At 44.9% G+C, this 15,430-nt stretch overlaps 1 protein-coding gene across 1 annotated transcript in view; it reads left to right on the plus strand.

Annotated features, from left to right (window-relative positions):
* Positions 1-14,662: 14,662 nt before the first annotated feature.
* SART1 (spliceosome associated factor 1, recruiter of U4/U6.U5 tri-snRNP) overlaps positions 14,663-15,430 on the plus strand; it is a 33,637-nt gene continuing 32,869 nt past the window's right edge. The window contains exon 1 of the mRNA XM_040409835.1: positions 14,663-14,788. The gene's annotated coding sequence lies outside the window, so the exon portion shown is untranslated. The remainder of the gene's footprint in view (positions 14,789-15,430) is intronic.

The raw sequence follows: 15,430 nt of genomic DNA on the forward strand, positions 1-15,430 counted from the left end.
CCTGTGTGTTCTTCTACCTCTGGTGTGGGATCAGTAGTCAGCTGTCTTGTTTGCTATATTTCGTGTCAAATTTCTTTTCAATCATTTATAAGGAGCGCTGATCCATGGTCATGGCGGTGGAATGACCTATAAACTGTGGGCTTTTCATATAGATTGGGGGTCATTTATGAAGACCGGCATTTTAGACACCGGTCATAATGACCCCCGTAGCTGGCGGTGGGTCCGCCAAAGTTATGAAGAGGCGCCGGTCTCTACATAACTTCGGTGCATCCAGCGCCAGTTCTAAATGTAAGACGGCTTCCTTGCTGACTTACATTTAGACCATTTTCTACGCCTAAAACACACATAGAAAATGATGAATGAAATGGCGTCCCTTCCCCGCCCATGCCATGCCCACATTTTTAGACCTGGCGTGAGAGGGGAATAGTTGCAGACTGCGGCACAAATAACCTTTGTGCCGCAATCTGCGCCAGAAATACACCTAATATAGGTGTATTTCGGATAATAAATGACCCCATTGTGTATTATATATGTATAATATGTGTAAAATCTATGTGGATTCTGCACAGAAAAATGTTAAGAGATGCACTGCGTGTGCACATGGCCCCCATTACCTTGAGTAAGAATTCAATACCAGTGTGTGCCGCTCTTAAAGAGCCCCTGTCGGCATGATTAACCGGGCATACTGCCTGGTGGGGCTCATCATGCTGATTAAAATGATAGCTTTCACCGGGGTGTTATGAAAGCAGTGCTCCAAGGATTCAGCCCCTCCTCCTGGTGCTCCAAAGTGCTCATTTGCATATGAATAAAAATGCAGATATCTCTGCAGCTGTTTAACATACAGACAAAACAAAGGTATTGGGGGAGATTTATCAATCAGATTCCACCTTTCACTGTTCAGAGGCACCCCCCCCCCCCCCCCCCTTTTTTTTGGGCTATCCTGTGTTGTAAGGGCAAGGTGTGGCCATCAGCCCAGCACATTTATCATCATTTATACCATAAGTGTAAAGGATGACTGAAATCTACACCAACTATGAGCTGGATTCAATGTCAGAATGCTGAGGATGTGCTTAAAGGGGTATTCCGGTTGGTCCACAGGATAGGGTATAACTTTAACCCTTTCGCTACCAGCACCGTACATGTATGGCTCTGAAGCGATGTGTAAACATGACTACTTCCAGCAACTTATATAACCAATTAAAAATTATTTACTTGAATTATATTCCTTAAAAAGTGAAATAAATACACAAAGGACGATACTAACTAAGGGTCCACTCAGATGTATTGCCACACAGAGCACTGCAAAGCATATCAGGGGATGGAGGGTAAACTGTCCCTGTCGTCTCTCCCTGGTCTTGCTCAGCCCAGGGACGGCCCCTAATGGTGGGGACTCCCTGTCTTCGAACCTGGGCTGATCTAAACCTCACACAACCCTGACACGGTGGTCCTGGGAGGGTGGGGAGGTAGAAGGAATGGTGCTTGAAAGTGGGCAGATACAGAAAAAAAAAAAACGACAATACCACATATAGCTACCCTAATGATATAGGGCCTATTGATGAACTGTGTATACAGCCCTCGTGCTGCTGATTATTACAGTCAACTAGGTGCACAGTGCATCGTTATTTGTACATATAAACGTCATTAATAACCCGACTGAATGTATTGAGAATATAGGATATCTATGTAATATTGTGATATTCTATGTTCAATAGATGTGCAAAAAGGTAATGGGGGGCCCCACTCATTGATAACAGGGGGAGAGATTACAGTCAGACGGACTAGGTAAGGCGCATGTTAAGGTCGTTAGCCAATTTCGCTGGAGTCCCTTGTAGGTATCTGTGGAGGAAAAGTACAAATGGTATAGAACAAGATATGTCCAATGCATAGCCTCCACCAGTGTCCACAGTTAAAAGGTAGAACTCACAGTCTTAGAACCTGCATGAAGAGTCCAGTAATTTCTTCAATGGCCTTAAGTAAAGTAAATTGCCTAGCCTGTAGAGGGTAAAGATTCCTAGTCACCAGTCACACTAAAGATAGTAAAGACTAGACAAGGATAGATATCCCTACTTACAGTTAGTTGTCAGTCACAGGGTTCAATCACCCCTTCTCCTCCAAAGGCCCATACATGTTTGCGCCAGGTGCCCCCTTTAAATACCCACGCTCATCACTCTCAAATTTCCCACCCAGAATCATCAAGACGCGACCACTTCCTGGTTCCATCACTTCCGGTCTATGGATATGACCACTTCCGGCCGGTGGAACGCAAAGCAGCGCTCAGCTCTGAGTGCGCTGTTCCGGTTACATGCTTTCGGTCCATGGAACGCAGTAAGAAAGAAAGCATAGGACATTAGGCATAGCCTTACCGAATACTTATATTTATACGCACAGATCAGTCCCCCAGACATAGATATAGCCTGTAGGTGCCCCAGAGACAATCGTATGTTAATGAAGATGCCTAATCTAGATAATTTAGCATGGTGGAAAAAATACTGAGATATATTTGTAAGATGAGGTGATATATGACACCCAGGTATCATATCGCCCGTAGCACCCTATAAATTATGTAAAGGGTGTAGTAATTATCAAATGAAAAGATAATGATCATTGATTTTGATGATATTCAATTTCGGGTGCTTCCCGCATCCTGGCCAGTTAAGGGATCTAAAATTATTATACCGGGCCCGGCAATTTCATTTCAGACAGAGAGACAAAAAGGCAACAAAGAGGAAAAGGGGGGGGGCACAGATTGTACCTGTCGTAACAGTTAGAGAAAACAGGAGGGGACTGGGACCGGAACCGACGGATCCATTCACATTCCTTCTGGAGGATCTTCCTATCCCAGTCGCCCCCCCCCCCCCCCCCGGGGGGATGGTGGTACCAGCTCGAGAACTGAGAATCTTAAGCACTTCGGGTCCCCCCCATGACACTCATTAACATGTGATGCCACGGGTGTGACATTCTTTTTCATTAACTGTTTTGCCTATATAGACCATAGGACAAGTACAGTGGCAAAAGTAGATTGCCCTTTTGCTTCTGCAGTTGACAAAATCCCTGACCTGAAAAATCTGTTTGGTTACAGAGCACGTAATGGTCTTGACAATTGAAAGGTATTCACACGCCTTGCATGAACCACATCGGTAGACACCTATGGGTTTTCAATCCAGCCATGTCCCCTTCTTAGCCGGGGGTGTAAAGTGGCTATGGACAAGACAATCTTTTATACTCCTCCCTCTACGGTACGTGACTGAGGGGTTATCCGTAAGGATATCAGACAGGTCGGAATCCATACGTAAAATAGGCCAGTATCTCTTCAGGACAGCCATCACTTCATGATTAGCTACGTCGAAGGTGGAAATAATGTGCAGCGGTTGATGTTTATCTGTGGCCCTAGGTTTAGGGACCAGGAGGTCTACGCATTTTTTTTTTGTTGCACATTTTTAAATGCCTCCTTTAAAACCGTCTGCGGGTACCCCCTACCCCTGAACCTGTCCTGAAGTTTCCTTGCCTCACAGAAAAAGGCATCACCCTCCGAACAATTTCTTCTTACTCGGAGGTATTGACACCTCGGTATACCCCGTTTAAGGGGGGTGGGATGATGACTCTTCCAGTGAAGCAATGAATTAGTGGCTGTGGCTTTCCTATACATGTCTGTCACAAGTCTATCACCCTCCTTTATTACCCGTATGTCCAGGAAGGTGATCGTGTCACGATCTGATTCATAGGTGAACCGGAGGCCAATCTCGTTATTAAGTTCAGAAATGAACCTTTTTAGTTCCCCTGGTCCGCCCTTCCATACCAGACAGATGTCGTCAATGTAGCGTGTCCAAAATATGACGTTATCAACCCACCAAACCGGTCGGTCGGGGAACACACAGGTATCCTCCCACCAGCCCAGGAGGAGGTTGGCATAAGTGGGGGCACAGGGGCTCCCCATTGCCGTCCCCCTGAGCTGGTGGTAGAATCGTGCATTAAAAAGAAAAAAATTGTGGGTCAGGGTAAATTCTAGCAGCTGCAGAATAAAGATGTTGTGTGCCACATAGTGTGTACTTCTTGTCCTTAAAAAATACTTAACAGCTATGAGTCGATAGTGGTGTGGGATGGAGCTGTAAAGCGACTCTACGTCGATACTGGCCAAAACACAGTCAGGGTCCATGTTCAGGGTATCTTGTTCAGGAAGTCCATTGTGTCCCTCGTGTATGCTGGTAGGGACACAACGAACTGCCCGAGCACCCGGTCCAGATAAATACCGCAATTTTGTGTGAGGGAGTTAACCCCTGAAACAATCGGACAACCTTTTAGTGGTGTTGTGCCTTTATGTATCTTGGGGAGCCCGTAAAATGTCGCTATACAGGGATGTATGGGAAGAAGAAACTCATACTCGGAGGTACTGATCACCTTTTTATTCAGACCCCCCCAATAGTATCGCTTTGAGATCTTCCAGAAAGGATGGAGAAGGGTTTGATTCTAATATCCTGTATCCATCCTTGTCTTTAAGAAGGTTCCATGCACATGTGTAGATAGACATCATAATCAAGAATGACCAAGTTACCGCCTTTATCAGACGGTTTGATGATAATGGAATCATCTTTCTTCAAATTTCTCAACGCCTGCATTTCTGCACGGGAGAGGTTAATGGTACTAGTTGATCTAGGTCAGAGGTAACCATTTGGAGGAAAATGTCCACACACTAATAGTTTGAGGCAGGTGGCATCCTTTTACTTTTAGATTTTAGTGCAGTGAAGGGACCCTGCCCTGGATTACGACCACTTTCCTCCCCTAATTCTGTCAGAGTCTGAAGGTCTTTAAAGTCTCCTTCATCCAGTCCAAGGCTCTCACAAGCGAAGGCGAAACCCAGGTTGGGCATGCGATTCTGAGCATCATTTTATACTTTTATATGCATGAGACTTTTTATCTATGTGAGTATAATAAAACCAATTGTTTAATGAATTGTTGCGGTACCTCACTATGTTCAGTCCTCTAATTTAACATCCAGGAGGTGAGAAATCTGAATGTGAAGGGCACCTTAAATCCAGTGATCGAGTGCATCTAAAGATACCATCCACCTACCTTATTCATCCACGCTCCTATGGAAAGCGTTTGAGCTGCACTGTCTTTTTTTTGTACAAAGGACTGAGTGTGAATTGGAACCTACTTCACTACAGACCTGCTGCGCTCCAAGGGACAAATTTTATATACAAATTTTGTATATTTGTGTTAGGAGCTTTTTTTTTCTCTCACAAGTCTGTCTATTGGAGTTCCTGAAAAATTTGTGCCATTTTAGTCTCCGGCAGAAGAGATGGAGGTCCTTAGTCCAGGTAAAGAGGCTAAAATTCGTAGTCGGTACAAACGAAAGTCCCCTCTTAAAGACCCCAATCTCCACCGCACTGAGAGTATGGGGGGTCAGGTTAACAATCTGAAGATCATTTATTGCCCCTTGCCCGTCCTGCCTCGATCCCGCAGTTGGTAGGGGATCTGACTCTTTTCTAAAAAAAAGACGGTTGTAAAGATGGAGTAATGTTGGAAGAGATGGATGGAGACGAAGATGAGGCATTTGGCATAACCAGTTCCACGTGCCATACCCCCTCTCCCACTCCCTGACCCACAATTTTTTTCTTTTTAATGCACGATTCTACCACCAGCTCAGGGAGACGAAAATGGGGAGCCCCTGTGCCCCCACTTATGCCAACCACCTCCTGGGCTGGTGGGAGGATACCTATGTGTTCCCCGACCGACCGGTTTGGTGGGTTGATAACGTCATATTTTGGACATGCTACATTGACGACATCTTTCTGGTATGGAAGGGCGGACCAGGGGAAATAAAAAGGTTCATTTCTGAACTTAATAACAACGAGATTGGCCTCCGGTTCATCTATGAATCAGATCGTGACACAATCACCTTCCTGGACATACGGGTAATAAAGGAGGGTGATAGACTTGTGACAGACATGTATAGGAAAGCCACAGCCACTAATTCATTGCTTCACTGGAAGAGTCATCACCCCACCCCTCTTAAATGGGGTATACCGAGGTGTCAATACCTCCGAGTAAGAAGAAATTGTTCTGAGGGTGATGCCTTTTTCAGTGAGGCAAGGAAACTTCAGGTTCAGGGGGAGGGGGTACCCGCAAATGGTTTTAAAGGAGGCATTTAAAAATGTGCAAAAAAAAAAAAAAGGGTAGACCTCCTGGTCCCTAAACCTAGGGCCACAGATAACCATCAACCGCTGCGCATTTACATAATTTATAGGGTGCTACGGGCGATATAATACCTGGGTGTCATATATCACCTCATCTTACAAATATATCTCAGTATTTTTTTCACCATGCTAAATTATCTATATTAGGCATCTTCATTAACATACGTTTGTCTCTGGGGCACCTACAGACTATATCTATGTCTGGGGGACTGATCTGTGCGTATAAATATAAGTATTCGATATGGCTATGCCTAATGTCTTATGCTTTCTTTCTTACTGTGTTCCATGGACCGAAAGCATGTGACCGGAACAGCGTTCTCAGAGCTGAGCGCTGCTTTGTGTTCCACCGGCCGGAAGTGGTCATATCCATAGACCGGAAGTGATGGAACCAGGAAGTGGACGCGGTCGCGTCTTGATGATTCTGGGTGGGAAATTTGAGAGTGATGAGCGTGGGTATTTAAAGGGGGCACCTGGCGCAAACATGTATGGGCCTTTGGATGAGAAGGGGTGATTGAACCCTGTGACGGACAACTAACTGTAAGTAGGGATATCTATCCTCGTCTAGTCTTTACTATCTTTACGCTGGGTTCACACATGAGCGTACTTACATGCGCTCTGTATGCGCGATTTTATCCGGCGTTTACATACGCGGCTCCGGAAACAAGCAAAACGCCCATTGTCGCGCGTTCCCGGAAGTCTATGTACGGGAACGCGTGGCCATACGCCCCAAAGAAGCTCCTGTACTTCTTGGGGCATAGGGCGTTTTACAGCGCGTTCGTACGCACTGTAAAACGCTCAGGTGAGAACCATGCCCATAGGGAAACATTGGTTCTTGCCTGTTGAGCGTTTTACAGCACGTAGGAACGCGCTGTAAAACGCTCAGCTGTGAACCCAGCCTCAGTGTGACTGGTGACTAGGAATCTTTACCCTCTACAGGCTAGGCAATTTACTTTACTTAAGGCCATTCAAGAAATTACTGGACTCTTCATGCAGGTTCTAAGACTGTGAGTTCTACCTTTTAACTGTGGACACTGGTGGAGGCTATGCATTGGACATATCTTGTTCTATACCATTTGTACTTTTCCTCCACAGATACCTACACGGGACTCCAGCGAAATTGGCTAACGACCTTAACATGCGCCTTACCTAGTCCGTCTGACTGTAATCTCTCCCCCTGTTATCAATGAGTGGTCCCCCCATTACCTTTTTGCACATCTATTGAACATAGAATATCACAATATTATATAGATATCCGACATCCACAATGAATGTATTGAGAATATAGGATATCATAATATCATATAGATATCCGGCATCTACAATGTATTGATCCCCTGATGATCCCACAGAGTGGGGGAAACGCGTTGGGCTATTAATGACGTTTATATGTACAAATAACGATGCACTGTGCACCTAGTTGACTGTAATAATCAGCAGCACGAGGGCTGTATACACAGTTCATCAATAGGCCCTATATCATTAGGGTAGCTATATGTGGTATTGTCGTTTTTTGGGGGGTTTTTTTTCTGTATCTGCCCACTTTCAAGCACCATTCCTTCTACCTCCCCACCCTCTCAGGACCACCGTGTCAGGGTTGTGTGAGGTTTAGATCAGCCCAGGTTCAAGGACAGGGAGTCCCCACCATTAGGGGCCGTCCCTGGGCTGAGCAAGACCAGGGAGAGACGACAGGGACAGTTTACCCTCCATCCCCTGATATGCTTTGCAGTGCTCAGTGTAGCAATACATCTGAGTGGACCCTTAGTTAGTATCGTCCTTTGTGTATTTATTTCACTTTTTAAGGAATATAATTAAAGTATATAATTTTTAATGGGTTATATAAGTTGCTGGAAGAAGTTTTGCATATACTAAGCCCTTAGAGACCTTTTCATACTGAACTGCTGGACTAGGATGTGTAAACATGGCATCTGCTCGCACTTGCACTAATGCCGATCGCGGTAATTAAAGGTTTTAGATGCCATGATCCAGTGAGATCATGGCATCTAGTGACAAAAACCCAGAAGGCTCTTCCGGGCTTCCTACCAACATCCCCTGCGGCCAATGGGGATGTCGGGAGTTGCTTTGAATGCTCTGAGTCTTGCTGATGAGACTCATAGCATTCATGCTGCAATTCTTATTTTGGCAACTAGATGGCAGGCCAACATAAGAACAATTGACAGTAATAAACTACCGTATTTAAAAAAAAAACATGATTGTTCAAAATGAAAAATAAAAAAAATTATTTTATAGGCTTATATATGAGCTTTATAATCATCACAAATATAAAAGTTTAAATCACCCCCTTTCCGTATAATAAAAAAAAACAACTCAATAATAAAAAATATAAACATCATGGGTATGACCGTGACTGAAAATGACCGTACTATTCAAATATAAAAATATTTTTCCAATATGGCGAATGGAAAAAGGGTCACAGTGGCCAGTTTGCTATTTTTTCATTGCTTCTCTTACCCCCCAAAAAATGTAATAAAATGTGATCCAAAAGTAACACACTCCAAAATGGTATTAATAAAAAGTACATATTGTCCTGCAAAAAACGAGCCCCTACACAGCTCTGTAGACATAACTATAAAAAAGTTATTGGGGTCAGAATATGGTAATGTAAAAAAAAATTATTTTTTTCAAAGTGTACATTTATTTTTACATTAGACATTAAAAAACCTATACATATTGGTTAATTGTTGTAATCGTACTGACCCAGAGAATGAAGGGCATGGGTCAGTTTTGCCGCAAACGAAACATCGTGGGAACAAAACATGTAAAACGGTGGAGGAATTATATATATTTTTTTTACTTCTTCCCACTACATAGTATGCCATAATTAATGGTGACGTTTGAAAGTACAACTTGTCCCGCAAAAAAATAAGCCCTCATACAGCTATGTGACCGGAAATGAAAAAAAAATTAGGGCTCAAGGAAGAAAAATAAAAACGCAAAAAAAAACTCCGGTATCCTAAGGGTTAAGATTGGTGGGGGTCTTACCACTGGGACCACCGATTATGAGAATGGGGGCTCCTTTGCTCCCCTGAAATGACCAGAGCGGCCTGTTGCACATGCACACAGCAGTGGAGCGCTGTACTCTGCTAACTCCGGAACTCCCTTTGAAATGAATGGAGAGGCCGCTCCGGTCATTGCAGGGGGTACTGGGCCCCGTTCTCGTGATCAGTGGGGGTCCCAGCAGTAAGACCCCCACCTATCTTAAAGAAGTCACACATTCTCCAGTGCCACTCCATTGGAGATGACCAAGTACCGGCCCTACAGCTTTAACCACAGGAACATGTTCTAGCGATCAGCTGAAGCCCCAACTGCTGGACCCTCACCTACGGTATGTATCCAGTCCCTGCAGCCACCTTGTCCCCAGTAATAATATGGTACATTGGGTTTGGTGGGTTGTCCAGGACTTGCCCCTGGGGGGAAGCAGTGTGGCTTTCCTTGTTATGAGGACATTGAAAAAAACAACACAGCCGTAGTGGGGAGCATACTTACCAACATCTCAGTTGGTAAAATTGGGGCATATCAGCCCTGCCCCAGATCTGCCCAGAAACACACACTTAGGGCTCATGCACATGCAAGAAATATGGATGACGTCCGTGTTGCATCCGCTTTTTTGGCGGATCCATTGTAAAAATACCTGTCCTTGTCCACAAAACAGACAATAATAGGACATGTTCTATCTTTTGTGCGGAACAGCCATGCAGACGTATGGAAACGGAATGCACATGGAGTCATTTCTGTTTTTTTGCGGACACATTGAAGTGAATAGTTCTGCATTAGGAGTGCCATCTTTCCCAACAAAAAATACCGGCCAAGTTAAACCACACCCCAAAGGGGGCGTGGTTTAACACTGGGTATTAAGTCGCTTTGTCATAATGTCCCTCTCAGTATTAATAACCCCCCATTAGTGCCCCCAAGTAAAATGAATGCCTCCGTTAGTGCCCCCAGAATTGATAATGCCCCTATTACTGTCTCCAGTAATAGTAATGCCTTTCATAGTAACATAGTATATAAGGCCGAAAAAAGACATTTGTCCATCCAGTTCAGCCTGTCATCCTGCAAGTTGATCCAGAGGAAGGCAAAAAAAAACCTGTGAGGTAGAAGCCAATTTTCCTCACTTTAGGGGAATAAAAAATTCCTTCCCGACTCCAATCAGGCAATCAGAATAACTCCCTGGATCAACGACCCCTCTCTAGTAGCTATAGCCTGTAATATTATTACACTCCAGAAATACATCCAGGCCCCTCTTGAATTCCTTTATTGTACTCACCATCACCACCTCCTCAGGCAGAGAGTTCCATAGTCTCACTGCTCTTACCGTAAAGAATCCTTTTCTATGTTTGTGTACAAACCTTCTTTCCTCCAAACGCAAAGGATGTCCCCTCGTCACAGTCACAGTTCTGGGGATAAATAGATGATGGGATAGATCTCTGTACTGACCCCTGATATATTTATACATAGTAATTAGATCTCCCCTCAGTCGTCTTTTTTCTAAAGTTAATAACCCTAATTTTGATAATCTTTCAGGGTACTGTAGTTGCCCCATTCCAGTTATTACTTTAGTTGCCCTCCTCTGGACCCTCTCCAGCTCTGCTATGTCTGCCTTGTTCACAGGAGCCCAGAACTGTACACAGTACTCCATGTGTGGTCTGACTAGTGATTTCTAAAGTGACAGGACTATGTTCTCATCACGGGCATCTATGCCCCTTTTGATGCAACCCATTATCTTATTGGCCTTGGCAGCAGCTGCCTGACACTGGTTTTTTTGCAGCTTAGTTTGTTGTTTATTAAAATTCCTAGATCCTTTTCCATGTCAGTGTTACCCAGTGTTTTACCATTTAGTATGTACGGGTGACTTGCATTATTCCTTCCCATGTGCATAACCTTACATTTGTCAGTGTTAAACCTCATCTGCCACTTCTCTGCCCAAGCCTCCAATCTATCCAGATCCCTCTGTAGTAGTATACTGTCCTCTTCAGTGTTAATTACTTTACAGTTTAGTGTCATCTGCGAAAATTGATATTTTACTATGCAAGCCTTCTACAAGATCATTAATAAATATATTGAAGAGAATAGGGCCCAATACTGACCCCTGAGGTACCCCACTAGTGACAGTGACCCAATCTGAGTATGTACCGTTAATAACCACCCTCTGTTTTCTATCACTGAGCCAGTTACTTACCCACATACAGACGTTTTCTCCCACGTCTCCATTAGTGCATCCAGTAATAGTAATACCCCATTAGTGCCCCCAGTAATAGTAATCCCCACATTATTGCCACTCAGTAATAGTAATGCTAAAACACTAGTAATACACCGGCGCTTGCACTAAAAATGAACTGACGCAGCGGTACCGCAACGGTATCGCCCCCGTTGAAAATCAAATAAATGATGTGTATACTATATATGTTGGGTACTGCGCGACATATACCCCCTATTATTTTCCTTGTCAATTTGGCACCATAAAGGTCCGCAGTAAATATAACAGAAAACTTACAGATTGATTGGAATACCTTTATCCTGGATGTTCCTCTATGAGGGCTGTTCTCCTGCGTCTTTCTTGTTTTTTCTTTTTTCTTTATTCTTTTTCTTTTTTGGTGCTGTTCGGGATGAGGAAAGGTGTAGGGGGCTGAGCCCTAATGGTAATAAATGATTTTTATAAAAATACGGAGCTTGCCCCGGCCGGTGGCACAGCTCGTGGTAAAAAGAGCCGCTTATTCGCGCGGAGCGCTGCGTGACGTCACGACAGTAGCTACGGTGGATCAGGAGGACCAAAGTTTGGTCCTCCTGATCCACCGTAGCTACTGTCGTGACGTCACGCAGCGCTCCGCGCGAATAAGCGGCTCTTTTTACCACGAGCTGTGCCACCGGCCGGGGCAAGCTCCGTATTTTTATAAAAATCATTTATTACCATTAGGGCTCAGCCCCCTACACCTTTCCTCATCCCGAACAGCACCAAAAAAGAAAAAGAATAAAGAAAAAAGAAAAAACAAGAAAGACGCAGGAGAACAGCCCTCATAGAGGAACATCCAGGATAAAGGTATTCCAATCAATCTGTAAGTTTTCTGTTATATTTACTGCGGACCTTTATGGTGCCAAATTGACAAGGAAAATAATAGGGGGTATATGTCGCGCAGTACCCAACATATACAGTAATAGTAATGCCCCAATTAGTGCTCCCCAGTAATAGTAATGCCCCCATTAGTTCCCCCCAGGAATAGTAATGCCCCAGTAGTTCCCCCAGTAATAGTAATGCCCCCATTAGTGCCCCTCAGTAATAGTAATGCCCCCATTATTTCCCCCCAGTAATAGTAATGCCCCAGTAGTGCACCTAGTAATAGTAATGCCCCCATTAGTGCCCCTCAGTAATAGTAATGCCCCATTAGTGACCCCACTAATAGTAATGCCCCCATTAGTGTCCCCAGTAATAGTAATGCCCCCATTAGTGCCCATCAGTAATAGTAATGCCCCCATTAGTGACCCCACTAATAGTAATGCCCCCATTAGTGTCCCCAGTAATAGTAATGCCCCCATTAGTGCCCCCAGTAATAGTAATGCCCCCATTAGTGCTCCCCACTAATAGTAATGCCCCCATTAGTGTCCCCAGTAATAGTAATGCCCCTATTTGTGTCCCCAGTAATAGTAATGCCCCCATTAGTGTCCCCAGTAATAGTAATGCCCCATTAGTGCTCCCCACTAATAGTAATGCCCCCATTAGTGCTCCCCACTAATAGTAATGCCCCTATTAGTGTCCCCAGTAATAGTAATGCCCCCATTAGTGCCCATCAGTAATAGTAATGCCCCCATTAGTGACCCCACTAATAGTAATGCCCCTATTAGTGTCCCCAGTAATAGTAATGACCCCATTAGTGTCCCCAGTAATAGTAATGCCCCATTAGTGCTCCCCAGTAAGTCACTTTAGTACCAAGTTGTATTCATTTGCTTTTTTTTTTTTTTTGCACTGAGACTGCAATTGCCAGTACCACTAAACCAAGGCATAGAGGAAAAAAAGAGACAATGCAGCAGCACTCTGCAAATCAGACAAAGTACAACAATTCTTACAAAAATTATGGTGCTAATACTACGCTTATTTATAAAAGCGAGATGCTTGGACAATGCATTTTGTACAAAACCATCTAAGCCCGTCTGCCGAACGTCAAGGCGATCTCTGTAAGTCGGGTCCTAACACTAAATACTACCTGTTATGGCGCATAACAGGTAGTATTTAGTGTTAGGACCCGTCTAACAGAGATCGCCTTGACGTTCAGCAGACGGGCTTAGATGGTTTTGTACAAAATGCATTGTCCAAGCATCTCGCTTTTATAAATAAGCGTAGTATTAGCACCATAATTTTTGTAAGAATTGTTGTACTTTGTCTGATTTGCAGAGTGCTGCTGCATTGTCTCCTTTTTTTCCTCTAGGTCTTTGCCATGGCAGCGTGCACCTGCGCACTGGGAGGTGCTGACTAACCCCCTTTTTTGCAGACTAAACCAAGGCACTGATCAGTTTAACACTCACATACCTCCAATGTCCAGAGCAGAGGGCTCAGGTCACAGAGCGCTCCGCTGCGGTCTGCCTCCTCCTACAGCCTGCTGTGCGGTGTAACTGCCTTGCTCATGCGCAGCGATACTCATCCTGCCTGAAGGAGACAGCGGACGCAAGTGGAAAGCTTATACAATGCAGAGGACTCCGCCCCTGTCCCATTCATTAATAAAATTACCGGCCATTATCATTGCCGGTACAAAAAATATACGGCACTGGCAGGCTGAGTAAAATACCGGCCTTGCCAGTGAAATACCGGTCAGGTGGCAACCCTGTTCTGCACGCTGGCTGCAAAAAAAAAAACGGACACGGAAAGAAAATACGGTCGTGTACATGAGGCCTAAGGCCTCTTTCACACTACCGTATGGCTATTTCAGTGTTTTGCGGTCCGTTTTTCCGTTTTTTGTTTCCGTTGTGTTCTCGTTTTTCCGTATGGCATATACGAAATATATATGAATGGTTCCGTATACGGAACGCAAAAAACAGCCCGCAAAATGGGAAAAAAAAAATACGGTAGTGTGAAAGAGGCCTAAGGGCTCATATACATGACTGTATGCATTTTGCGATATGTAAAAAACGGATCCGTCAAAAATACGAATGACGTCTGTGGGCATTCCGTATTTTGCAGAACGGAACAGCTGGCCCCTAATAGAACAGTCCTATCCTTGTCTGTAATGCGGACAATAATAGGACATGTTCTATTTTTTGCGGAACGGAAACGAAAAGAATGGTTCCGCATAAGTACCGCAAAAAAACACAGAACGGACACAGAAATAAAATACGTTCCTGTGCATAGAGTGAGACGCATGGTCACTTTGCACCTGAGGCTTGGGATGTCACGTGACCCAGTGCCAGGCCCTTACGGCGCATGGAGATTAGCTACCACCCTACACATAGAGGTGACGCCGGAAGCGCACGGCTCTTGCGCTCAGTACAGGCATTACGCATTTCCTAGAGCGCCCTAACTGTGCTGACGTCATTGGAGCGACTGCTGCGGCAGCCATCTTGTGGAACGGACCTGGGACGCTGCAAGAAGTGACGTGAGTAGATGGGGATTGTGAGCAGGGGCCGGGGGTCTGCGTCTGTACCGGTCAGGTTCAGCGGACGTGTACTAGTGCGGGCGGGTCACATATTGCGATGTTCTGTAGGATGCCGAGAGTTCCCTGCAGCTGTATTTACATACTCTGCACTGGTGGGGGCGCCGCCAGCTGCTCTGTGGAACAGGTATCATCTCCCCATTATAGCACCAAGAGCGGCCTTTCTGCTGTGCTTAGACTGTATGGGCTCCAGGACCACCACCCAACAGCCCTCACCCTAAGGAGCCTTTTACACCGGGCCAGGTACTGGGAACCAGTGTAAATACCTGCCGAACCGTCCTGTGTCACAGTCCTCCTCCTTCAGCTGTGTGACAGCAAAGTGTCTTCCACAAATCCATGTGCCGTGCCTGACATTAGCTCAGGTCCCTTGATGTCAGCGAGGCCGAGGTGTAGTACCACACACAAACTGTAGACATGTGTGGTGCTGTTTTTGGAAGAAGGCATCCATCTCTTTCTAGTCCTGGACAACCCCTTTAACCTTCTGGGAGATCATGCACTGTGCGTATAGGTCTCTGTATACACCTGCAATACATGAAGGAAACCTCACATATAAATTCCAGTATACACGGCTCGTCTGTGGGGTAA

Source organism: Bufo bufo, chromosome 10 (genome assembly GCF_905171765.1).
Source record: "Bufo bufo chromosome 10, aBufBuf1.1, whole genome shotgun sequence".
Taxonomy (NCBI): domain Eukaryota; kingdom Metazoa; phylum Chordata; class Amphibia; order Anura; family Bufonidae; genus Bufo; species Bufo bufo.